We start from the raw sequence: 25714 nt of genomic DNA on the forward strand, positions 1-25714 counted from the left end.
TTGACCTTCGGGGCTAGGTTACCGAGTCTTGCTGGGGAAACAGAGATGCTTCCTTCCCCTTTCTGTACAGGAGACGATTCCAAACAGTCACGAGAAAGGTCAAGAGGTTAAAAAGTCACTTGTGTCATCCTGCTGGGCTAAGGGTGAAGCCATGCACTGCCAAAGTTGGGGAGCACAAGGTGGCATGGGGGCAGGGCACGGAGCCCATCCCATGGGAGAGTTTGACTGGGCTTGGCTGAGATCTGGCATCTCAGAGGCAGGGAGGCGTGGAGGCCCAATGAGCTGCACCTGTGAGCAATGTATTCAGCTGTTATCAATATTTAGATAGTAAATCATAGGGGTAATAAATGGGAAATGCACTAACTTTAGTACTTTAATCTCGTCTTTTGGGCTAATACAAAGCGTAATATAAGTTTAACAGCTGATACTTCCTGCTGGAAGGGATGCAGTCTGTGCTGGCAGGCGGGTGCATTCAGTGCTAGAATAGGTAGGTCTACAACTACTCTGATCCAATGCTCCTTGTTGCATGGTGCAGGACGGGTGCTTGTGGCAGCTTGATGTGTCCACAGGCCCATTCTTCGCCCCCTCCCCTACCTGCCCAGAGGCCAAGTCCTGGTCAAGGCTTCTGCGAACAGTACCATATTCCAGATCAGCCTCATGCTTCCTGGGCTGGGGAAACGTCCGGCAGGGGCAAAGGGTGAGCCGTGTCATCCTGCTCAATGGGAACTCTCTTAGAAGGAAGGGGAGGGTTAGGAACTCATAACGCCAAATCCCAGCTGGCGTCAATCAACCTGGCTCCCCTGACTGCGACAGAGCTGTGCCACCAGAGCCCCGCTGAGGATCTGCCCTGAGCTCCCAAGGGTGTGGAGCTGGGATGGGTTTTCGGCCACTTCTCTTGGGACCCCGGCTGGCTAGTCTACGAACCGCCCCAGCTAGCTCCCAACCGCGAATCATCGAACCAGCCAGCCAGGGCATGGCAGTGATGAAACAAAGGGCCAGCAAGGTACTGCCATGTATCAGCACGGGGCCAAGCACAAACCAACAGAGAGACTACTGTCACCAAGCAGGGCACTTGTCAGACCCCCATCTGGAACCTAGCGTGGTGCTGGGGATGTTCCTGTCCCCGGCAGAAATGGGGCCCAACATCTGAGGCGAAGCACACCGGGGGGGGTTGCCCTGGTGGCACCCTCACATAGACAAGCAGTGCTGCATTGCAGTGGTGCAGCGAGCCCCTGCTTGAACCCGGGATGAGCGCAGCAGTGCCACCAGTGGGCTGATTGGTTTCTCTGCAGATGCCAGGGACTAGCCCTGGGGCTGCCATGGCTGGAGTTGGGGCTCCCGAGCCCAGACTTTCAGCCTGTTCTGCAGCCAGATAAGCCACGAGGCGAGGCGACCGTCTTTGGTTCAAGAACCTTGCAGGCCTTGGGGTCTGACCTGAAGCCTATTGAAGTCAATGGAAGAACTCCCGTTAACGACAATGCTCTTCAAATCAGGCCCTAGATGACCAGCTGAAGGCGGACACGGGTGATAGAACTGGAGTCCAAGTGAGTTAGGCTGGATAGCAGAGAAACCCCCTCCCAGCAGAGGCTCAGCAGAGTAGAAGGGAGAGCCAAGGAAGCTGGCATAGAGGGATTTAAAGCTCTGATGGATAATCACTGGGAATGGTAATAAATGTAACTGCCCATACCTGGCCAGAATTTGGGCACAGCTGAGGGAGGCAGACAAAGAACTGAGTGACCCTGTGCTTCTCTCTATCCTCCAGTAGCTTGTTTCTTTCTTTGTATAGTAACTAGAGCCCATTACCAGCTGCTGAAGGCCAGGTATATTGCCTAGTAGTTAGAGCAGAGACAGGGGACCAGGGTACTACTCTGCGCTCTGGCCTTGACTTACCAGCTGCCTCTGCTGGCAAGCTTGGTAGCTGTAATTCGCTGCTAGTCGCGTGAGCCGCGAAGGAGCTGTAGTGTAGACAGGGTGCAGGCATTTGTACGGCCAGCTGTGAAGCCGGGCTATAAAAGTTTGCTTGGTGGACGAGGCCAGAGAGAGAACTTGGACAAGGCACTTTGCTTCTCAGTGCTCAGTCTGCCCATCTCTAAGTGAGGGTGGTAGCTATCCGACTGCCCTGGCGCACAGTGCGGCTCCATTAAACCTTGCCAACCTCTTGCAGGTCTTCAGCTGAACTGACCTATGGAAATTCAAAGGGTTATTTTCTTCGTATTGTTTTATTACAGACAAACGAGGTTATTCTTTCGCTGAATTGTGCATGGCAGAGACTAACCAGTTGTCACCCAGCCTCTTTAGAAAATAACCAATCACAATCCCAGCTCTGGAGCTGTTTTTCCTTTGGGATTATTATGGCTTGCTGCAGGGACAGTTTTGAAGACCTGGGTTTCTCTGCCTTCTCACATACATCTTTGAGTCAGCGAGCCAGAGAAATAATAATAAGTCGTTAGCATGACAGAATAGTGGAGCAATTGGTCCACACCCAACCGACAAAACAAAGCACAAGACACTGGGGTCAGTCGGAAGGACATAGACCCAGGTGTGGTGCTTTGAAAGAGGCAAGCTGCTATACCCCAGCTTGGCAGCATTCACTGCCTGTAGTCCTGGTTTCAAAGTCCTGTAAGCTTGCCTGCGATTTAAAGCTATTGAACAGAATGGTGTCTGCAAATGCCACAAGACGTGAGTTCTGCTCCAGGTCTCCAGGTAGCAGGTTCTGGGTGTAGAGCTAGTGAGAAGTGATGGCTTGACAGCTCTGGAGGCTGTTTCCCCACAAAGCAAGTACCGCACAGGCAGGAGTAATGCTTGGTTTTCTCACAGAGCCAAGTTTCCTCCTGGGGTCATGGATCTCCCTTCTCTTTATCTTTAACCCCGAGTAAAAAGGCCATAAAAAAAGCTTTGAAAGCAGGTGGCAGAGGCAGGCTCAGGTGCCTGTGCCCGATTCCCCTGGGATGTGCGTTGCCGAAGTTAATATTAAACTGCGTGTGTGCACATCGGCAGCCACCCTTTGTTCTCCAGGCCTCGCTCATTCATGCGTGCACCAGAGAGGGGCCCAAACTCGATCACCAGTTCCAAGCCTCCTGCACCGAACGTGGGGGAGGTCCGGACTACGGTCGGGATCCAGGGCTGAAGTTTGTATCTCAGACCCATGTCAATAAGAGACTGATCTATCTTATCTCACACTGCTGCTCCTCGCTGTCGTGTCGGATCTGAATCAGAATGCTGATACAGAGTTTCCATTGACTTGGGGGGGGGGGGTTGGGCCCAGGTCTGGATTTCATGACTCAGGACCCAACTCTACTAAACACTCGCTCGGGAGGTGATCCAGCTACCAGCAGCTTCCCAGTCTGATAAGGGAAATGATGCAAACATGTCACCTTAAAATACACGAACTGGGCAAATAGTTCACCTGATTCCACCCCTTTCCCCAACTTAAAGCACTTAAAGCACTTATGAAAATTGAGGTGAAGGCTACAGGGACCTCTTAAGGAGAGATGAGTGCTAGGCCCCATGAGAAAAGACTCCCAGGTCCCTAGACATCTGAGTCCATCAGTCCGTGCACAAACCCATCCCTACTAGGCATCCCTGTGGTGAGTAGCTTCCCCTTCTGCCATCTTCCCACGCAGCCCTCTCCTCTCTGGGCAGCCTGAATAGATCCCTCATGCCAGCTCATGTTAGGGCCAGAAAGATGCATTTGGTAGTGGCTGGACTGAAGGCTGCACCAAGACATGAAATAAGGAAAACTGATTTTCCACAGGCTCACGTGCGTGTTGGAAGCCTAAGGATCCAGTCTCTTTCTCATCGCACCGAGCCCTCAGCACTGTAATCAGGGGGCTGCTGATGGCCTTTTGGGTTGGGGTTGATCAGGAAGGTGCATTGCGATCCCGCAGCCGGTTGTGGCTTTCATAAGTCTGTGGAAATATGGTTATAATTAGACATAGGGATAAGGCATCGGGGGCGGAGGGATGTATGCTTTTATACGATCCCATGAAAAGTTCCTGCTCAGAATATTACGCACATTTCCTGGTGGACACAGTTCAATAGCTCAATATACAGCCGCTTTGAAAAGGAATCTGGGAAAGCTCAGAATAAAAATGTTGTCTCTGCGGAGATAATGTGTGCAATATCCTTCCATGGGGAGCACACATCTGTTCCAGTTCAACCACCTTCCTTCATTCAGGGAGCGGAGCGCGGTTTCCTAGCCAAGTGCCAAAAACAGGCTTGTGCTCTTCTGTTCCCACCAGAATCTATTTATTGTTGAGGGGGAAATAAAGCTCTATTTAAAAAAAAAAAATCTGGATCTAGAGGCTGGGTCTGAAATGTCACTGACTGGGCACATCCCCTGAAGTAAACATCCCTTGTAGAAGCAGGAGGGGGAAGGGAACCTGTTGCCACTGCAGAAAAGAACAGGAACATAAATTACAAAACGGACAGCGATCCAAGAGAAAAAAGGGGAGTTGTAGTAGTGGGGTGTAAACTGATTCAGAGTGTTTTCTGCGTATTAGCAAAGGATCTCCCCCTGCAGGACGATCTTCCTGGTTATGTTAAAGAGGGTCATTTAGCATTCAGTTACATCTTTGCCAATATCCAGGACAGGGAGGAATTGCGTAGCATGGCACCTAGGGCAATTACTAGGAGCAATGAGATGTGATTAAGGGAGTGACAATAATACAGATGTTAAGGGAAGGGTAATAAAGGCTGTCTAATGAAAAAGTTCCTGAGAGTGACATGTTTTAGACTGCAGATTAGTCTCCCGAAGGACATGGAGGAAGCGCCCTCCTGGTCGGTCCATTTAATACTGTATTAGCCCTTGCAAATGTTCTGAGCATTCCTGCCCTGATGGGGGACTGACTAGATGAGCTTGTGGGATGCTCATCGCTGATTTCTACGATTCGACGTCTCTTTCTTTCTTTTCCGAGTCTCGTACAGTTTTGCTCAGCTCTGAGACACATTCGCCTCTGCCTGACCGTTCAGAACAGCCCCTTCTGTTCAGCGCCAGAGCTTCCGTGACCTAATCCACATTAAGCCGAGCCTTTGAGAAGCCCCATTAAACACATGCCACCTTGCCAGCCAAAAGGGGCTTTTGAAGGAGACACACCGCATTAAGTCCCATGGACTCAATAACCCCTTGAAAAGAACAGAGCGCACAGAGATTTTTTTTTTTTTAAATTCCCCCAGGAGTTTTAGCATCAGGAAGAAAAAATTTGAAATGATGCAAACCTGCGAGAGAAAGGAGCTCTAAAAGGATCCCTGGTGTTTATCAAATGGGAAGGGAGGGTAAGCGTGGGGTACAATATACGGGGCAAGTTATGGTTCCTTTTTCCACTAACTGCACCTTTCAGTCATGTGAGTAGAGGGGCGGGGCAGTGCTGGGCATGAATTCATGACGGCTGTTTGAGACGGAGTCTCATACACTGTGCATTCTTTCTTTCTTGGGTATTTTGCTTAGTCAGAATTCTCTCCCCCAAACCAGTAGAGAGCTGCTCTTTGCATACGGAAAGCACAAGAGCAAAAGAGAAAGATACTAGCAAAAGAAAAAGGGAGATATAGCTCGCTTTCATTTCCTTTCAACGTCTTCCCATTCAGCATGTGACTGAACGTTCCTTTCCCCCACCCACGGCAGGGTTGCACGCCGAAACGCTGTGAGGTTTTCCCCTTTCAGCCTGTAATGCTTTTCATTTTAACTGGAGATGAGACAGAGCAGGAACCTTTGGATCCACATCCGTATCCAAACTTCTGCAAACCTGGGAGTGAGGCCTGGAATTTTGGGTCAGCCCAAGGAACCAGCTGCAAAGTTCTGATCGAGATCGAAACTTGCCCAGAGTTCCAGGGCTCTGGTCAGATGTGGGGTCTTAGCTTTGGCCTTCCAGCCCTGCTGCTACACTAATGTAACATGCCCCACTCAGCCCAGAATGCCCTCAGCGTGGGAAGATGCTCAGCCCAGGTACCATACACACAGGAACAGCGTCTTACCCTTCCAGTGTTTCTAGCGAACATCCTGGCCCCTTGAAAATTCAGCACTTTCTTGCTCCTCAGACGCTTCCAGCCAGCAACTGAAAGCAGCTGCCTTTTGCCTCTTAACTTCCTCACAATAGGAACCAAGCAGGCTGCATACCCATAAGTGACTGCTGGAGAGCCAAAGAAGCAGGGAGAAAAAGAGGTGAAAAAACCCAGTTCCCTTTCCTAGCTCCCCCTGCAGGTAGAGAAAAGAGAGCGGGTGTTTGCTTACTGCTTTCTTACCCAGTTTGGGAGGCATCAGGATACTACGGAGATTGGCCAGATATGTACCTAGGCAGAGAGCGAGGGAGAGAGAAGGTGGGTGGACTTTCGCTTTTCCTCTCTTCACGGTGTAACTGTGACTCTAAAAACCCCTCAATGCCAACTGGCAAAGCGTTCACTGTTCTGTAACAGCGACTCCTACAAGGCCTGACAAACTCGCTACGCCTAACATGCTGCGTTCATAGTATTTATCCACGAAGGGTCCTATGAGGTGTCTAATAAAAGCTGATGTCATGATGTCAAACTGGGAGGAGTGGTAGATACGCTGGAGGGCAGGGATAGGATACAGAGGGACCTAGACAAATTGGAGGATTGGGCCAAAAGAAACCTGATGCGGTTCAATAAGGATAAGTGCAGGGTCCTGCACTTAGGACGGAAGAACCCAATGCACAGCTACAGACTAGGGACCGAATGGCTAGGCAGCAGTTCTGCGGAAAAGGACCTAGGGGTTACAGTGGACGAGAAGCTGGATATGAGTCAGCAGTGTCACCTTGTTGCCAAGAAGGCCAATGGCATTTTGGGATGTATAAGTAGGGGCATAGCGAGCAGATCGAGGGACGTGATCGTTCCCCTCTATTCGACGTTGGTGAGGCCTCATCTGGAGTACTGTGTCCAGTTTTGGGCCCCACGCTACAAGAATGACGTGGATAAATTGGAGAGAGTCCAGCAAAGGGCAACAAAAATGATTAGGGGTCTGGAACACATGACTTATGAGGAGAGGCTGAGGGAACTGGGATTGTTTAGTCTGCGGAAGAGAAGAATGAGGGGGGATTTGATAGCTGCTTTCAACTACCTGAGAGGTGGTTCCAGAGAGGATGGTTCTAGACTATTCTCAGTGGTAGAAGAGGACAGGACAAGGAGTAATGGTCTCAAGTTGCAGTGGGGGAGGTTTAGGTTGGATATTAGGAAAAACTTTTTCACTAAGAGGGTGGAATGCGTTACCTCCCTAGGTAACTGGAATGCGTTACCTAGGGAGGTGGTAGAATCTCCTTCCTTGGAAGTTTTTAAGGTCAGGCTTGACAAAGCCCTGGCTGGGATGATTTAGTTGGGGATTGGTCCTGCTTTGAGCAGGGGGTTGGACTAGATGACCTCCTGAGGTCCCTTCCAACCCTGATATTCTATGATTCTATGATCCCCATAACTGTTAGGAGAGGTACATACGGGTGAGGTACGTTAAGGACTTGTGTGTGTGTGCTGAAAATATATTTTTGAAGCTATGTCCCAGGCAGAACTGACAACCAGGTTTTGCCAGACCAAAGGATGCAGATTCAGCTGTCTGCCTAGGTTCATACACTAAGCATTGTAAACCACTCCAGTAGAAGCCCATTTTGCATATGAAATCAACATAAGTATGTGAAGAACACTTGCAGGCAGCATGGCAGGAAATGAACCTCGTGGGGAGGGTTGTCCTGGCTCTGGGGACAAAACTCTGAGTTCTGGGAAATATAAGAAGTAACAAAAGGGTCCTTCAGGGGAGTCAGGGAGCTGATAACCAGTTAAGCACAAGCAATTCTCTCTCTTGCTGAGGTGGGGTATCACAAGATGACTCACTGTCCTGGGCACCTTGAGAAGCCATCTCTGTAACATACCATTTGCAAGGCTTCCCCGGAAAGTGAGATACATCATTAAGATCACTGATACAGGATCCCATTCTCTAGCCAGTGCATGGCAAACTATCCTGCAGCTGTGTTAGCCTGAAAGGGAGCAGATTGGGTATGTTTGCTTTGCCCCCTAAATGTATTGGGTTCGAATCCCCATTGCCCTGCCCCTTGCACGGCCTGTTACACTGGCATACAGGCCAAAGGGGCAACGGAAGCTGGGAGAAAACATTAGAGATGACAATGAAACAAAGGGATGGGGGACATCTGGAGCAGCCAGAGTTGAGAGGAAGTCTTAGTGGAACTAAAGATGAACACCTTTCTTTGGTGTCGGGAAGGATGGGAGGTATAGAACCAGAGGGACTCTTGTCTTTCCACTTGTAGGCCCACGAGGTGTGACAGAGCTGGCATTCGGATAGCTTTCTTGCCTGGCGTGAGAAGGGGCCCATGGGCAGCATCTGAAAGCATATCCCACTTCAAATCCAGAGAGAGCACAAGGAAGATCACCCTCTCTAGAACCCCAGCCAAGGAAACCAGTGCCCCAACGCTCATGATCTGGGCTTAAATCCATCTCCCTCCCTGAAGGAAAAACCCCCAGTCTTCCTCATTCCCCACCCCTTACTCACTAAGATCTTATTCCTAACCCCTCAGCATCTGAACTCAACTCTAAGAAAGTTTAACAGATCTTTGCCTGTGATGTAAATTCCTTGATCTTGGGCATATTTTCCTTCCTCAACAGGAGCTTTCCAGACTGCCTGCCACCCACCCAGCCAGCCTTGTATGTCTCTCATCCCCCATAGCCTATACATGAGGACCTCTACCTTGCCTTTGCACTAATGTGCTCTTTTATAGGTTTATCGAGTGGGGCGGGAGTGGCACCCCACCCTCCCCAGTCTAAAAACCAATCTGAGTTTCTCAACAGTTAGGCTAATTAACAACATGGCATAGTGTATTTCATAATCAGGAGGGTAAAATACACTCTGTTTGAACAAAGCAAATCCCAAACCACTGAACCAGCTCAGAAAATAGACAAACACAGGGCAGAAGCTCTTCTAATGGGCGAACATTAGACCTACAAGGGTTTAGATTAGTGTCCCATGGTTAGGATGAAACTTGAGTGGAGTTTGATTTAGCTCAATCCAGTTTAAGGAAGTATGAAGTCTCAGGGCATAAAGGAGCCTTTAAGGATCTCAACACCTTTACAAATCTGGGCCTAAGTCTCTTGGAAAAGGTACACATCTGGCGTAACTAGCTTAACAAGCATGGCAGGAAATTGGCCTGTGGAATGAGTGTGATGGGTCTCAGCTGAGTTCCCAGTGCACAGGTGTCCACAGAAGCCACACCTCCCTCAACTATCTGCCCACCTGGCTGCTTGACTCATATTAGAAGCCCAGGACTGGGTGAGCTCCTGAGGCTTGAACTATCCTATCCTGCCCACAGAGTACAGCACAGTTGATGGAGTAGGGAAAGCTATTAGTATTCATATTACAATAGCATCTGGTGAACCTAGCTAAGATCAAGGTCCCACGGTGCTGGGTGCTTTACAGACACATAGTGAGAGATAGTCCCTGCCCTGAAGAGTTTACAATATAAATGGACAAGTCAGGCAAACAGCAGGTGGGGAACTGGAGGGACAGAGCGGTGGACTGGCACAGCAGGTCAAAGTGGCAGAGACAGTAATAAAACCAGGTCTCCTAATTCCCACCCCAGTGCTGTATATCCACTAGCGCAATCCTGTCTCAGCCACTGACTGGCCGGTGGCCTTGGGAAAAATCACTTCATCGCTTCGTGCCTCAGTTTTCCCCCATGCAAAATTATGAGACTTCTCTTCCCACCTCCTAAGGATGTTGTGAGGATTATTTAGTGAATGTTTGTATGGGGAAAGGGCTATATAAGGGTTAAATAGTATTATTAATCCTAAATATTGTCCATCCAGGACAAGGTTGAGGCAGACTGGCAAGACAGCATGAAGACAGACTGCAGTGCCCTCACCCATTCTGTTCTATATATCCACAGAGGACATCAGTCTTCAGGTCTCTCGCTAGAGCAAGTACCAATGAAACTAAATTCACTCACACAGAGAATATTTCAGTTAAAAAACAAATCCTTGAACCATTGCAATAGAGAGAGGCCTTTGAATTGGCTCCGGTTTATCTTACACGAGTATGGCCCCTTAAATAAAACCTCACAGAGCAATGGCGTGTGTATAATATGCTTGCATGCGTGGTCGTTCGATGACATCATGTACACAGTGGATGTGTTTAAGACTATAATCAAGCCTTGCATTTTGCAACATGTAAAGCTGAGAGGCCCACGAGGAGGGGAGAGGACGCTGGCGTCTTCCCCAGTGACAAACACAGACCCTGAGAACAATTGACTAAGCATCTCAGGCTGGCCAGAATGAATTATGGACACCTCCTTGCTGCCGAGGCTGTCAATCCTGCCGGCAGGTTTTGCTTGGGTTCAGCAGCCACATCTGCCTCTTGGTGACTCCCCGGGGGACAGGAGGGCATGAGAACACTCTGCTTTTGGCAGGAGTCACACAGGACTGCCATGTCCATAGGGATCAGGCTGTCACGGTTTGTCCCTCTTAGAAGCTGCTTGTTTTGCAAGCAGGGACCGTCTGCACTGGAATGCCCAAAAGGGCTGATAACAGGCTCTTGTTCTGAGAACGGTTTGAGGTGAGTGAATGCAACAGTGCTATTTGGCTGGTTTGCAGCTGCAATCTTTATTGCAAGACCTAGTGTCAGTCTAAGTTAGAGCCTGTTGCACCAATGTAAATAAGGAGTAAGCCACATTACAGCAGTGTAAGTGAGACCAGATTCAAGCCCTGTGTCCTGAAGCTCCAATTCTTAAACCTTCTAGAATATATTGCACTTTGTATGAAGTGATGTTATGTTTCCACATGTCTGTGCAATGTTACAGCTCCCAAAGAGAGAGACACAACATGCACCGGACCTTAAAAACCAAGATCCCGGGCTGACTCCTACTCCCACTGAAGTCAGCAGGGACTTCTGCAGCTAGGAAAGGACAGTATATGGCATAAGCATCAGCATTTCCCCATTTACAGGGTTTAGAAATATCTGGGGAGGGGATGTAATTTTTAAATTAACAGAAATACTCCATCCTGCCGTCTGATCACACTGGCATATCCTGTTAATGTCAATGGAGGTGTGTCTGTTTACCCCAATTGAGAATTAGGGCCCATTGTGGCAACCTTCCTTATGGATCCCCAAAATTGGGCAAATTCCCTTGATTTCAGGTTTAGTTACTAACCCTTTAAGGGCTGATCCTGTGCCACTGACTTCAATGAATGCAGAATCAAGCCCTGCTCATCACAGTAGGATCTGGGGATGAGTTTGCGTGTGAGGGAGAGGGAGAGATGCAGAGTAGAGGTGTGTGGTAGTGTAGGCAGGTTTCAGGTGTGTTGGCATAGGTCTGGAGTGGGTGCATGCCACATACAGGTGAATGCGTGTGAGCATGCTGCTGTGATTATTTAATGTGTGTATGAAAATAGCACTTTATAGCCCCAATCAGCATCATTTTCCTATTGTGGCACTTGCTGAAGAAATGTACAAAATACAGCCCGGGGAGCTCCTAGGTGAAGGATCATGTTTATTGCAATGACTCATATTACCAGGAACAAGCAAACTCAGGGATGCACCCATGGCTGGCACAATGCTGCTAATAATAATAAAATGGAGAGATGTGAGAAAATTTCAATGAAAACAAACAAACGAGTGAAAACTGGAAACAAAAATGTTTGTGATCTTTCCCCTTCTCCCATTTCCCAAACAGCTCAGGTAATGTTCTGTGTTCAGTTACTTAAATCTTCCCACTTTATTTTCTACTGCATGCATCCGATGAAATGAGCTGTAGCTCACGAAAGCTTATGCTCAAATAAATTTGTTTCTAAGGTCTCTAAGGTGCCACAAGTCCTCCTTTTCTTTTTGCGGATACAGACTAAGACGGCTGCTACTCTGAAACCTGAATTGTCTTGGGCTTTCCTGTGTGGAGGAGGGTTTTTTCCAGAAGATCCCTGATGCCGTCTGCTCTGACCGGGCCCGAAATTCCAAGGAAACAGCCTTTCCCATGTTCTTTGCTGTGGCCAGGCTGGAACCTGGAAGTGCCAAAACTACAGCAAACAACGGAGAAAGATGGGGAGGAAACAAACTGAGCCAGCCTCGCTTTGGAGCCCAGGAAAGCTCAGGCTGGTGATCAGAGCGGATTTACGGAGAAGGCTGCATTCACCGCTTGCTTGCTGTGACCTGGTTATTATGTATTTATTTTAATTACTGTTATTACAGTAGTGCCCCAGTACCCTTGTGCTCAGAGGTGTACACACACATAGTGAGAGACAGACGCTGCCCCAAAGAGCTACACTCTCTAAATAGACAAGACAGACAAAGCGTGGCAGTATTATTATCCCCATTTTACAGCTGAGCCAGGAGGGCTAAGACACAAAGAGATGGTTCTCTCCATCCAATAGGACCCTAGGAATTGCCAGACTGGGTCAGACCCATTGTTCCTCTAGACCAGCCTCCTGTCTTCATACCCCTGATTGATCCCATCCCAACCAGAACACAGGTGGACACTCTCACACACATTCCCTTCCTCATTTGCCTGGTCCTTGCAGAGGTTGGTTCTAGAAGTAGCCAGGAATGCTTCTCTCACTTGCAGCATTCATCCTTCTCCGGTGGATAGCACCATGCCCTGACACTGCCTTAGACCCCTTGTTCTGAAGCAGGTCAGCCAAGAACAGCTGTCCCTTGGGTAAACCTCAGGCTGTTTAACCTTTGATGACTGCAGTAAACTCCAAAACAAATATACAGTCCTTAAATAAGGATTAGATGAACAGCAGCTTTTATTTGAACAAACTCATGTTACAGGTTGTAATGCAAGAGCGACAAACTACACAGCAACTAAAGATCTAGAACTGCACCTGGCCAGATTCCAGTCTGGTTCTGTTCCACCTGCCTGAAGCAAGCTCCTGCCATGAGATGTGTATTCCTCACTTCCCCTCTGGCAAACTGTTATTGAGCATTGCTGTGCAGTGGTAAACAGCTGACTTGTTCTGCGCCAGAAGTGGCTGCACTCTGGTGGTGGCTGAAGCAATTCCTTTTATGACATTGGCTTGCGATTAATGTTTGGAAAGGTGCTGTAAATCTGGTCCAGCACTAACTGAAGTCAATGGCAACACTTTTGTTGATTGCTGGATCAAGCCCCATGTAAATGGGAAACGCACTATCACTCCAGTTTCCTTTACCAGAATGCATGGCACTCTTTGGTGGGTTTTTTTAGGGTAACATTCCATAAGGTACTCTGACCCAGCACAGCACCTGCATAGTCCCACTGAAGTGTTACATAGGACCACTGGTGTGTTTAAAGGGATGGGGGCCGGTGTGCTCAGCACCGGGCTGGATTGAGCCCACAGCCAGCACAGCGGCTCTGGTGGCACTTGGCTGCTGTTGCTGGGTTTTTATAAGAGGCCAATGATCATTGTTATCTGGATTGTAGTAGTGCCCAGCTGTGCTTTCCAAACAAAGCAGCAGCCCAGTCCCTGCCCCCGGGGAACACACAGTTGCATATTAGAGACCCCCGGCTCTGAAACGCACTCACACAAACTTGGGGAAAGTTTGGATACTGTTCTTAACTCCACAGCTCTGGCTTGTTTCTACAATGGGTCCAATCCAGAAACCCAAATGGGAACATCCCCACACTGGGAGGATACTCTGATCTGGACCCCAACTATGTACCTAGCCCTCTTCTCAAGTTTCTCTCTAGGTAGGAGGGGCTGATCTGGAGCTGAGAGGGAAAGGAAACCAAGCTCTTTGGGGGTTAGGTCTCTGCAGAGGTGGGACTTAGCTTGCTGCAGGGATCAGAAGTGGGTCCTGAGGACAGGCAGAGAAGAATTAAGTGGCTTTCTCAAGTAGCTGTGTGCTGTAGGGAAGCCTGTTGTTATCTCAACCAAAACTGAGTTCCCATTGTGCTGTGCAAACCTTTTCCAGGGGCAGGAGTAGCCTGGCCATTTTTCTCTGGCTCCCTTGTTTCAGGGAGTGAGGGCACATGCTCCTTCTCTCACAGAAGGGTCAGGGTGTCACTGCAACATATAATTCAGCAGTCAGTTCCTGGGACATGAGCAGGGCAGGTTATCTTCCATAAGTAGATGACTCCATGGTAAATCTCCATCGCATCACATCTCACGCCAGGTGGGCTGGCTGGGCAGAAGGGAAAGTCCCTTGTCTTCTTCCTGCTGGGAACTCCTTCACCTCAGCAATGGCACGGCACATTTCAATAAAAATTCTAGACACTAGAGGGGAGCGGGGTCAAACCACTCCGAACTCTGGAAAACTCATCCAGGATCTTGCTTCCCCAGCTCGCAGCCTTTTCTATAATGGGCCAAATTTGTCTGAACACCTGCAAACTTCAGGAAAGTTCAGCTGTGGGCCCTGCCCCCAAATTTGCAACTCAGTTCCATCCCTAGTGAAAACACATTTGCTTCTAAAAGTCAACCTCCAGCAGAGAGCCTGCTTAGAGAGAGGGCTGATGTGGTAAACATGTCACAAGGATATTCCTCTTCCCAGATGTCCCTCAGTCGGCTTATTGGAACCATCATTTCACAGCTCTCCACTCGTTCGGGGTATCTGTGGATTTGGGATGTCTATTTTGAGACAACTAGATGCTTCTGAAATGAGTGGAGTTTTGCGTTGAGACGGACCCCAGGTTGCTCGGCGGTGACACCTTTGGCCAATGTATGAATTACACAGCGGGGCACTCTGAAGCGCTCCTCAACCGAAGGAAACCTATTGTGAACTGAGGCCTCGAGGGAGCTGGGGGAGAAAGTGCAGTGTCTTTTCTATTAAATGCGGGCCACAGCACCATGCCAGACTCCAAGTCTGTGGCCACATCTGCGTCCTCGTGATGTCTGTGGAATCTGTAGTTTGAGCCTTGCTTTCTGCTGAGGGCAGCTGCAGTATCTCAGCAGCAGCTGTTCTCCGGTATGTATCTTAAAGTAGCAGAGCCCAAGTGACTGCAATGCCCAATATGTGACACCAGATACAGCCCAGCACCAACTGGACGCGCCCCCAGGGTCACCTTTCCCTTCCTTCGGGAGGGGGGCGGGGTGAGCTCTCCAGTTCGCACTGCGCCGCTTGTAACCCTTTTCAACACGTCTGGACCACAGGTCTGTTTGATTCGGGTTGTGCAATAGGACGAGGCAGCGAGTGATTTCCCAGCGTGGCCCGGGAGGGACGATTCAGTGAGTTACTGTCTGGGTTTCCAGCCCCGCGCTGTGCAGAGAGCACTGCACAGGAACCCAGCTGCTTGAATGAGAGCCGCGGGTGGACCATCAGTGGGATAAATGAACAGTGGGCCCCAGGAGAAATGCTCTTAAGGGGAGGAACCTCTCTGCAGTGGGTGGTGGACGAAAGGCTGTGGACGATCGCTGGGCCAGGAAGATGTGTGGGGGCAGGAACACACCAGGCTAGGCAGGAAAAGCACAGAGAGGCTGGTAAAAAGCCTGCAAGAATTTTTTTTTTTTTTTTTTAAAAGGTGCCTGGGAAAGGAAACCATTGTTAAGAGCAGATCTTGACGGCTCCAGCCACCTCTCCCGGGAGATAACCAATCACAGCCCACGGTGCTCTCACAACCAGAAACCCAGCCCAAAGGGCTGAAAGGTCTCTTGGAAGCAAAAGATCATGCAGCCCTGCTCTGTGAGAGCAGAGAGACCATGGGGTGTCCCAGAGGGTAAAAAGACACATGCTCACAGCTGCACTCACTGCAAGAAAGGGAGCACTCTAGGGATAGGGCAAATTGACGCTCAGCTCCTCAGCCAGGGTAGCTTCATTAGCCGATTTACACCAGCTAAGGATTTACCCTATACTAACCAGCCCTGAAGTAGTTGGAAAGCGAATTGTCCTTGACTGAGAGTGACGTACCAGCCTCTTTGGCACAACCAGGCAAACTAGCGTGCAAATACCTCGGCCTCTGCAGCCTTTGAGTTTGCACTGGGCTCAGAAGAAACAAATAGCTGATCCTGGGCCAGATCTTCAGCTGCTGTAAATAGGTGGTGATCCATTGACTTCAATGGAGCCATGCCAATTTACATGACCTGAGGATCTGGCCCATTATGCCCGTGAATAGCCTGGGTGATACACCCAGCCCCCTCTGCTTTCCTCTGGGTTGCTTTCAAGATGCCATATTTGTTGTAGTTGCTGCAAATTTATTTCTTGCAGCTGTACGGTTGCCTCTTTCCTCTGTTGGCTCCTTGCACTTCATGTCGGTTCCATCAGGCCAGCCCGTTTGCTGCACTGGGTCCACCACCGCTAGCATTGCTCAGGGACAGAGCGCTCATCTCCAGCCACCTGCCATGCCTCATTCATATTTGCTTTACTACTCACAGTCACTACCCTACCCCAGGTTAGCCCTGTACCTCTCCAGGGAGCTATGCACACAATGAGACAGTAAACAGTGATTTCACCAAGTACTTGAGTGGCTGAGAGGTTAAACAAAACGGTTCCCAGCCCGTCTCTGCTACATGTACCATATGTCTACAAACCCATCCTAGTATGGATATTATATAGCAATCCAGGGCCATTTCTCATCTTTCCTTGCTATTTCTCAGCTGCCGTAGAGCCTGAGCAATGACAGGAATGCTTTCCGTTGTCAGAGGTCAAAGCCAGAGAAACCACTTTCCTCTCAGGCCTGGTGTGCCAGCTTCTTGGACCTCCCGGCTCCTCCTACCAATCCTTATAGTTGATTTGTAGGCCGTGTCTCAAGTTGCTTTGCCTTGATTTGTTCAGAAGGCCGCGTCATTTTGCGGTATGAAGTGTGTGCAAGGTACGTTCATTCCGTGCGTTTTCACGTGTGCCTGTAACAACATTGTTCTATACTTGTACAGCGCTTTGCCTCTTGGGATTTCAAAGCACTTCAGACATAAACTGTTTTAAGGTACATCGACACTGACTCTCCTTTTGGTAGTGTGTAGAGTACATATGCTACACGCCTCCCCCAGCACAGGTCTAAGGAGCAGTGCTGACGATGAGCCCTCTTTAGGGGAGTAGAATAAAGTCACTTCTGAACCCTGTGAATATGTCCCTGGGTATGTACCCTGCAGCACTCTCTACTCGCCCAAGCAGTGCCTCCCCCGTCTGTCCTGCCATGTCCCCACTGCGGAAGTCCTACCCTGACATAAAGAAAGACTCCAGCAGCGGGGAAAGCCTCTGGCAGGGTGGAGGCAGTGGGAAAAGGCTCTGGCGGCGAACAAGCTTTATCCCGCTGCCTCCCCCTGCCAGGGCCTTTCACTGAAACGTGTAGCTACATCCCACAGTGTGGACGCAGCCTGCTTTTCACTGCCACGTGTAACTACACAGACCCTCTATGTTGCCGCAAGAGGTGTGCAGTGTAGACATACCCTAAGATTCATCACCCCTGTCAAGTAAGTCATTATTATCGGGCGCATTTTATAATCAAGTAAATTGAGACACAGGGAGGTGAGATGATTTGTCTAAGGTCTTGTAGCGAGTTCGTGACCGAACCCTGAGCCCTGACTTCTTCTCTCACCCTCTAACCCCTGAACCTCAATCCTAGCAATGCTGGTAGCAGCCATAACTACTTTTCATCTCTAGGCAACTGCAAGAGACCAACTGAGTTGCCTGTAATGTCCAAGTGTAAGTGAGGTTACAAGAGGTTTAGGGGGGATTTTCAGGAAAAAACAAAACAAAACCCAAGAGCATTAGGTGATGAAATCCCACTGAAATTCAGTGAGGAGTTGTACTTCAGCTCCTTTGAAAATCACAGCTTTAAACACATCTGTTGCATCAGAACCTGTTTCCCAGTCAAGTCATGTATGTTTATGGTTATCTTTTGGAGAAGCAGGAATTAAGTTCTTTCTTTGGCTGTTTTCTGCTTTTGTGGCTGAATACATATAATTATGTATGCTGACATCTTTAGAGCTGGTATCTTTACTAATCTGTGCTGATTTACAATAAACTTCTGCTAAACTGCCAAAAGTTTCAGAGTAGCAGCCGTGTTAGTCTGTATCCGCAAAAAGAAAAGGAGGACTTGTGGCACCTTAGAGACTAACAAATTTATTTGAGCATAAGCTTTCGTGCGCTACAGCTCACTTCATCGGATGCATTCAGTGGAAAATACAGTGGGGAGATTTAGATACATAGAGAACATGAAACAATGGGTGTTACCATACACACTGTAACGAGAGTGATCACTTAAGGTGAGCTATTACCAGCAGGAGAGCCGGGGGATGAGGGGGGAAACCTTTTGTAGTAATAATCAAGGTGGGCCATTTCCAGCAGTTGACAAGAACGTCTGAGGAACAGTGGGGGGTGGGGGAGGGAGGGAATAAACATGGGGAAATAGTTTTACTTTGTGTAATGACCCATCCACTCCCAGTCTTTATTCAAGCCTAAGTTAATTGTATCCAGTTTGCAAATTAATTCCAATGCAGCAGTCTCTCATTGGAGTCTGTTTTTGAAGTTTTTTTGTTGAAGAATTGCAACTTTTAGGTCTCTAATCAAGTGACCAAAGAGATTGAAGTGTTCTCCGACTGGTTTTTGAATGTTATAACTTCCGAAGCCATCCAAACTCTAATCAGCTTCCCCACTATCTCTCATGACTGGAGCTGCTGATAATCAAACAAAGGGAGTTTTCCAGTCCTCATTAAGATAATAGGTGTTTTGCTTTAAGCAGGGAAGTGTTATGGGTGACACGGTAATGTCATTTTCCTGTTGGAACAGGAAGTGCATAAAATTCACACCAAGGAAGGTAAAAACTAACACGCAAGTGTTACAGCTGCGTGCAAAAAAGGATGATAGTTTCTGCTGTACCAGGGATTTCCCAGTAACCAGCCTAGTCCTCCATGGTGCTGATCCTAAGTCAATGAGGCATGAGGATGCTCAGCATGGGCCTGATCCAAGGATCCTGGAAGTCAGTGGTAAGAGTCCTCCTGACTCCCATGGGGTTTGACTCAAATCCTGTAACAGACTCGCTGGGTCAGGCCTACAATTTGCAGAGGTGCACAAAATATTTGCAAGAAAACTGGTTGTGTTTTTTGTGCAACATTTGCACTGGAACAGGCCCACTTTCAAGAGTAGTTGCTGTCATGGCACAAACTGTGGACGGTGGTAATGGTGCCTGCTTTTGCATCCATTTTACCCTTTGCCTTATATCCTGGGGAAAGCTGCAGAATTTCTGGGATGTACAAACCATGCCGGGGGGCAGGGAAGGGGGAAATGGAGGGGGAGAATCACAGGGTATTTCTGAAAGAAAATAGCCTGAAATGTTTCTGTGAAGAATGTGCATCAGATAGCATCGGCTTTGGTGGTCCACAGCCTGGTTCTGAATGGTGGAGTAGTATTAATGGCAGGTTTATAATGACTCTCTACGTAGCATGACTTTGCCTTGTGCATTGCAGCTGATGCCTTGCTGGAGCTGACACCTTCTCTCGCTGCTCCTCTCGAAGGCAACCTTGGAAAATGGTGGCCTCTGAAAGCATCCCAAGGGCAGCAGTAGCAGTAAGGAGAGCTGGATTGACTTTCAGTGTCAGCTAACTACTGCATGATCCTACACGGCAGTCCACCCTGGGGCAGAGGGCCACCTTCATTGGTACTGATCAGCTGATCGCCTGGACCCTCCCCTCCGCTTTGTCCCTGGCTGGTTTATCATCTGGTTGCCAGGCCCAGCAACTCCACATCCGGTTTGCTTTTTTATCTGCAGCTCTTAGCTGAGCCCAGGGGCCGCAGGCAGTTTGCTTGACAGCACCTGTCCCCATTGCCTTCCCTGGCTGGCCTGTGCTTATGTCTCTCCATTCAGCGTATGCAGAGAAGCAAACGTGCCCTTCGTAGGGAAATTCACCCTGGGCCCGAGCCTGAAGTCACCACTCGATTTCCCTGGGGCTGGGTAAGGTTACCTGGACACAACTCCCACTGACTTCTGGATTTGAGGTCAAGGGGTGTTACTCCAATCCTGTGGAAAGCAGGGAGGGAAGGGCCCCGGGGTTCTTAAGGATCCATTTATTTTATCATGCAGCAGGAAAGAGCAAACCTGGGGGGGGGGTGAGAAAGAGAGAGACAGGAGGCCCCAATATGGAAGTGCTGCATAAGATGGTCTACGTGCCATTACCTTAGACACCAACGCCTATGCTCAGCTAACGAAGGTGGGGCTGCTTTAACCTCGAACTCAGACTCCCTTGCACGACAGGTGATTGAGTGCGGCAGGATCTCCCAGAGCGCCATGGAGCCAGACGTACAGCCCTCATCTCTGCGTTCGGCCCAGAGCCAGAGGTTTTCCTCAGTGGCAACACAGAAATACCCTGGGAACTCTTTTCTGCTGCTCTTCGTACTTTTCCTGTGCTGAGCCATGGTTGAGGACAGCAATCCACTTATAATAATCCTGCTGTGTCTTCCTGAGCACCTTCCCCACGAGGACCTCAATGTGCTTTACAAGCCATATTGAAACCGCCCAGTGGGGCAGTCTCAGTACATTGTACTGAGCCCAGAAGTGCCAAGTCACCAGATGAAATGCTGCCCAGGGGGCACCGATCTGGGGAGAGTCTCAGCCCCCACATGTTCAGAGAGTTTGGATTGGTTTGCCAATGGACAGAGGCTTATCCGGGACAAACTTAGACCCCAACATTTCTGAGGTCACCCTGCCTGTAACACAGAAACACATGTACTTTACCCACATGCTCCCCCAGACATGCAAACACAGATCCACATGCATCTGTACAAACACACATGGGGGGGTTCATTAGTATTGAACATTCACAGGAATAATGGGAACAATATGACTCTGAATGAAAATAAACAGCGAGGGTTCTCCTTCTCCCACCCCACTCCCCTGGCCCGGCAGCTGTTTCCACCACATGAAGGCCGAGGGCAGAGCTGGGTCAGGTCTGCAGTTGTGTTTGAGGAATGTCTGGGAAGAAAGTGATAGTGGCCTCAGCTGTAGCTTTAATGCAGTGTCAAGGACACACATACACACAAACCTCACCCATAATGCAGCTGAGAAAGGAGACTTGGAAAGGATCAAAGGCCTAGATTCTCTTCCCATTTCTCCTTTGCTTCTTATTGCTAATGTCATCCTTTAAGTCATTGGCAATGATATTCATCATTACTTTGTCCCTGATGCTGTTCCAAGGACAGGCTTGGCCAGCGCTGTTCTCGTTGATACTGGGAATTGTAACAAACGGCTGACAGTCGAGGCACTGGCTTGTCACTGGCATGGGCCTCTCACGTCTCTAGCTCTTTACTTTCTCAGTGAGGAGCCTGTGAGTCTGAAAGGAGCAATTGGAGCTGAGTTGGTGGGTGGCATCTTGTGTGCCCTGCGCAGGGTGGTTAGAGATGGGGATGGGTCATTAGGATGCCTGAGTTCTGTTCCCATCAATGTGTGACTTTTGGAAGCCACTTTAATCTCCCTGTGCCTCAGTCTCCCCAGCTGTAAAATAGGGACAATAATTCTGTAACTATCCTCCTGTGACAAGGTGCTGGGCAAAGGGTTGCTGATTCAGCCCTCTGTCGTGCCAGCTCCTATTTAGGGGAATAAATTAGAGCTGGCTAGAGATAACCTGGCCCTAATTGGGGAAGCAGAGACAGCTGCCGCCTCATTAGCCTGAGGCTGTATAAAAGCCTCAGAGGAAGGAAGCCAGGGGGTGGGGGGAGAGACAAAAAGAAAGGGAAAAGGCAGGGAGTAGAAGCAGGGAAGTAGCTCTCCCCTCCTGCCTGCAGATGGTGAAGGGCCAACTGTACATGGCAAAACAGTGGTGGGAACAAGCCTGTGAATAAACTGCACCACTGGGTACTAGCCTGAGGGTCTCAGAGTGACTTTGTGGACCTAGAAGATGCAGAAGCAAGGGGGCCCTGCCATGCCCTGCTACGCTTCCTTACAGAGCTGTAGTGAGGCACCACTCAAAGGCATTGAAATCCCAATTTAAAGGTGCTAAAAATTAGCATTTCTCCCCTGTTCCCACACAGTAGCATCTACAACATAATAGTGACTTCCTATTTTAAGGACTGGATGGAGGATATGGCAGTATCTCAGCTGCTGCTATGTGGCAACTTGGTAAACATTGACTTTTTAATGGCAACCACTGTGGTTTCACATTCCCTTTAGATTAGAAGCAGAATGGGTTTGTAAATCTTATCCTAGTTCCTTGCATAGAGCTGGTCAAAACACGTGAAAGATGCATCCTGAAAATGTTCTCCAAATTTCCCCCCCTTTTTTCTCCTTTTCCCCTGTCAAAATTTAAAAAAAAAAAAAATGCAACCAGCCTTTCAGCTGGGTTGTTTGTCCACAACCACTGCACAGACTCGCAGGATACTCAGCCTCTGTTCAAGAGAAACCTAGGACCAGGCAACAAGGAGCAGGTCCAATAGATATGCAGTCGGAAAATGGCACACTTGTCCATGCTACACCAGCTCTAGTGATCCCTCACTTGTACATACACTGAAATCAAGTACAAATATTACAACTCCAGGGCCAGTTCCTGAGGCTTTACCCTGTCCTTACTCCTGTGGAAGGAGTTCAGGATTTTGCTCCTTGTTGAAAGCTAACTTTTGTAATAACCTTCACAGTACTTTGCCGATCGATATTTTACTAGTTGAACAAGGTACCATAAAGGCTGTGATCTATTCAGAAATGTGCTGGGTTTTCAGGAAGCCCTGACCTCATAACAGCCCTTGTTTCTAATAATTGATTTGACTTGAAAGAGCGCGTTTTGGAAAAGCTCAGTGCCCACTGCTTTCAGATCAGCAAATTGATTACCTTCTCTTTAAGTCACTGAAATATACATATTCATTTTAGCCTGGTGCAGAGCATAACTTAGCATGCAGGTTTGGAAATGGGGGGAAACAAGCATCTCTTGTTCTGTCTGAACTGCTTTTTTAAAATCTGAAGGCAGATTGAAATTCAGACTGTGCCCAAGACAATGCAGAGTTTCCTTAACAAGCTTCCAACTTTTAACCTTTTAAAATAGTGAGGTATTTCTAAACCTTCATTTTAAAGATGGTAACGTTTGCGAACCGCTCTCAGCAACCACAGGACAAAGTTTGACCTCTTGTTCCTGGCCTCACTGACCTGCCCAAAAGGGTTAAAAGTTCAGGTTTGATATGAAAATACTTTACCATGAATGGAAGGGTAAAACCCCAGGGATGATAAAGGCTGCACTCACTCAGATGAGCTTTAAAATCAGGCTAATAAACACACGGATACAAAGACTAGCTTGGGAACTTTTCACATTGAGTTCAGCAATATTTCTTCCACTTCAGTCACAGTAATCCTCGCTTACAGAAAAAAGGATTTGTTGGAATGCTGCAAGTGACAACTCCAGCACACACAGGCAGGACTTAACTTCTGCTTCTCCCCAGCCCTCCACCCAATCGCCCCCAACAACAAGACAACTTACTATTCAGATAAAGATACAGCACCACTTATTGGCAGCAGTGTTGTCTGCACTGGTCATTGCAATATTCCCTTTAGATCTGGGCTTGGACTGCATAATTCAGATCCAGAGGTAGATGTTGAATTTCTCACCAACCTGATGGGGTGTTCAGATCCTGCTGTGGGGGAGGGGGGTTGTTTTGGCAAAGTTCACAGAAAGAAGCCAGCAGTGAAACTGGAATTCAGATTCTGGTTTGATATTTAGAACTAGGAGTTAAACTTTAACCTCCAAGCAACTTCTAAAGCATCCTGCTTGATGCAGACCTGACTCCTTCTGGTGGATTTTCAGTAGTGGGTGAACCTCAGAAAGGCTGGTTTGAAGGTTTGGTTCGGAGTAGTGTCCAACCTCTATGGATTTCAGATCAGGCTAATGATCCCATAGGAATGGAAGCAGTGGAGAGAGGACTGTTTCTTCTCAGGCTGGGACTTGCCAGAAGTCCTAGGGGGCATATCCTTAGCTGGTGTGAAGCACAATAGCGGAGGATAGATTTGAACACAGCCCCCATGTCAATGCTTCTGCTTCTGGCCAACCACCGCTGGTCAAAAAGCAGGATTTATTTTTTGGGCAAATTTCACCAGAAAGGGGGCCCGTTGTTCTGTGGGTCAGACAGCTCTATGGCTGATGAGACCAGACATTAGAAGAAGTTCTCGCTACAATTTTTATCTTAACTCCGCTATAATGAAGTGTACAGATCCTCTGCAGCTTGTAAGAGAAACCCTCTAGAACCCACTCACCTGGTCCAGGGTTGCCTGTAAAAATGTTCCTGGAATAGGGAAGGTGGCTGGTCACTGAGTGGGAGGCCTCCATCTCTGTGAAGCAGTTGTGGCTTAAGGCTGCCTGAGGCTGCAGCTCCATAAGCAGGGGTTGCCTGGAACTCCCCTCAATGGTGGCGGGACCATGGTGGCTCAGGATAACTCCAGCCATTCTCAATCTCTCTCTCTCAACCACAAAGCAAGGCAGGCTGGGAAATGTAGTCCCCCGGGCATCCATTTGTAGTATCTGGGGCAAGGCATGCTGGGAACAAGGGAAACATATAAGCCAGTGGGTTGGAGATTATGGAGCAGGAGAAAACCCCAAATCCACAAAACCAATAGTAATGCAGCTCCTGATTTCAGTGGACATATTGCCCGAGTCAGGAGGCCCCAAACCCTCAACTCTACCCCCAGAAACCTAACTGAAACAGAGTTCTGACCCCATCAAGAGCGAAGTGCCAGAGAACTGGGATGATTTAGTTGGGGTTGGTCCTGCTTTGCACAGGGGATTGGACTAGATGGCCTCCTGAGGTCTCTTCCAACTCTGATCTTCTCTGATTCTATGAACTCCACTGGGGACTTTGCTACTGCTCTTGGTTTTTCATGGAAGGCACTCAGAGTGATGGGTGGCACACTAAGACAGAGAGAGAGAGAGGAGTGCAGATGAGAGCCCTGGTAAATTAATGTTTGCTAGGTACCTAAGGATCCCTGACGATTGGTCTCAGCCAGCGCATCATTTTTCTTCAAATAAAGGGACTCTGAAGCCCTCCTAATGGGCCAGATCATGAGCTCTTTACATCTGCTCCAGCCTCACTTGAAGTCAACAGCGCTTTGCTCGAGTGCAGAAGAGGAAAGGCTTAGGTATTGATTCCTTAGGCGAAACTCATCCCTGTGCAGAGCTAGCCCAAGGTCCAGGTGCCAGTTACATCCTATTTTGAGTGTTGAAGTAGGACATAAACGTTCTGTAAGCTTTATGCTCGCTGTCTCCACAGATGGGGATTTCCCACTTAGTGTTCTGGTTGATTTTCCAATAAGTTGTCAGGACATTGTCAGTAAAGTCATCAGGGCAAATAAAAGTTTTGAGCACGTTCTCAGGATAAATCCCTTTGACTTCTAAGGAGTCAATATGGGGATCAATATGAAAATTGAAAGGTGGATAAGGAATTGGTTAAAGGGGAGACTACAGCAGGTCACACTGAAAGGTGAACTGTCAGGCTGGAGGGAGGTTACCAGTGGAATTCCTCAGGGATCGGTTTTGGGACCACCCTTATTTAATCTTTTTATTACTGACCTTGGCACAAAAAGTGGGAGTATGCTAATAAAGTTTGCGGATGATACAAAGCTGGAAGGTATTGCCAATTTAGAGAAGGACCGGGATATCATACAGGAGGATCTGGATGACCTTTTAAACTGGAGTCATAGTAATAGGATGAAATTTAATAGTGAGAAGTGTAAGGTCATGCATTTAGGGATTAATAACAAGAATTTTAGTTAAAAGCTGGGGACGCATCAATTAGAAGTAATGGAGGTGGAGAAGGACCTTGGAGTATTGGTTGACCACAGGATGTCTATGAGCCGCCAATGTGATATGGCCGTGAAAAAAGCTCCTGTTTAAGAAGGATGAATTCAAACTG

The 25714-nt window shown here is 48.4% G+C and overlaps 1 long non-coding RNA gene across 2 annotated transcripts in view; it reads right to left on the bottom strand.

Annotated features, from left to right (window-relative positions):
• Positions 1–21653: 21653 nt before the first annotated feature.
• The window catches only part of LOC122463133, a 34525-nt gene continuing 30464 nt past the window's right edge, over positions 21654–25714 (bottom strand). Inside the window, exon 3 of one of the 2 annotated variants that reach the window (XR_006286176.1) lies at positions 21654–24342. This is a non-coding gene — a long non-coding RNA (uncharacterized LOC122463133). The remainder of the gene's footprint in view (positions 24343–25714) is intronic. The other variant, XR_006286177.1, reaches the window with a different exon arrangement.

The sequence above is a fragment of the Chelonia mydas genome, chromosome 16, assembly GCF_015237465.2.
Source record: "Chelonia mydas isolate rCheMyd1 chromosome 16, rCheMyd1.pri.v2, whole genome shotgun sequence".
In the NCBI taxonomy this organism is placed as follows: domain Eukaryota; kingdom Metazoa; phylum Chordata; order Testudines; family Cheloniidae; genus Chelonia; species Chelonia mydas.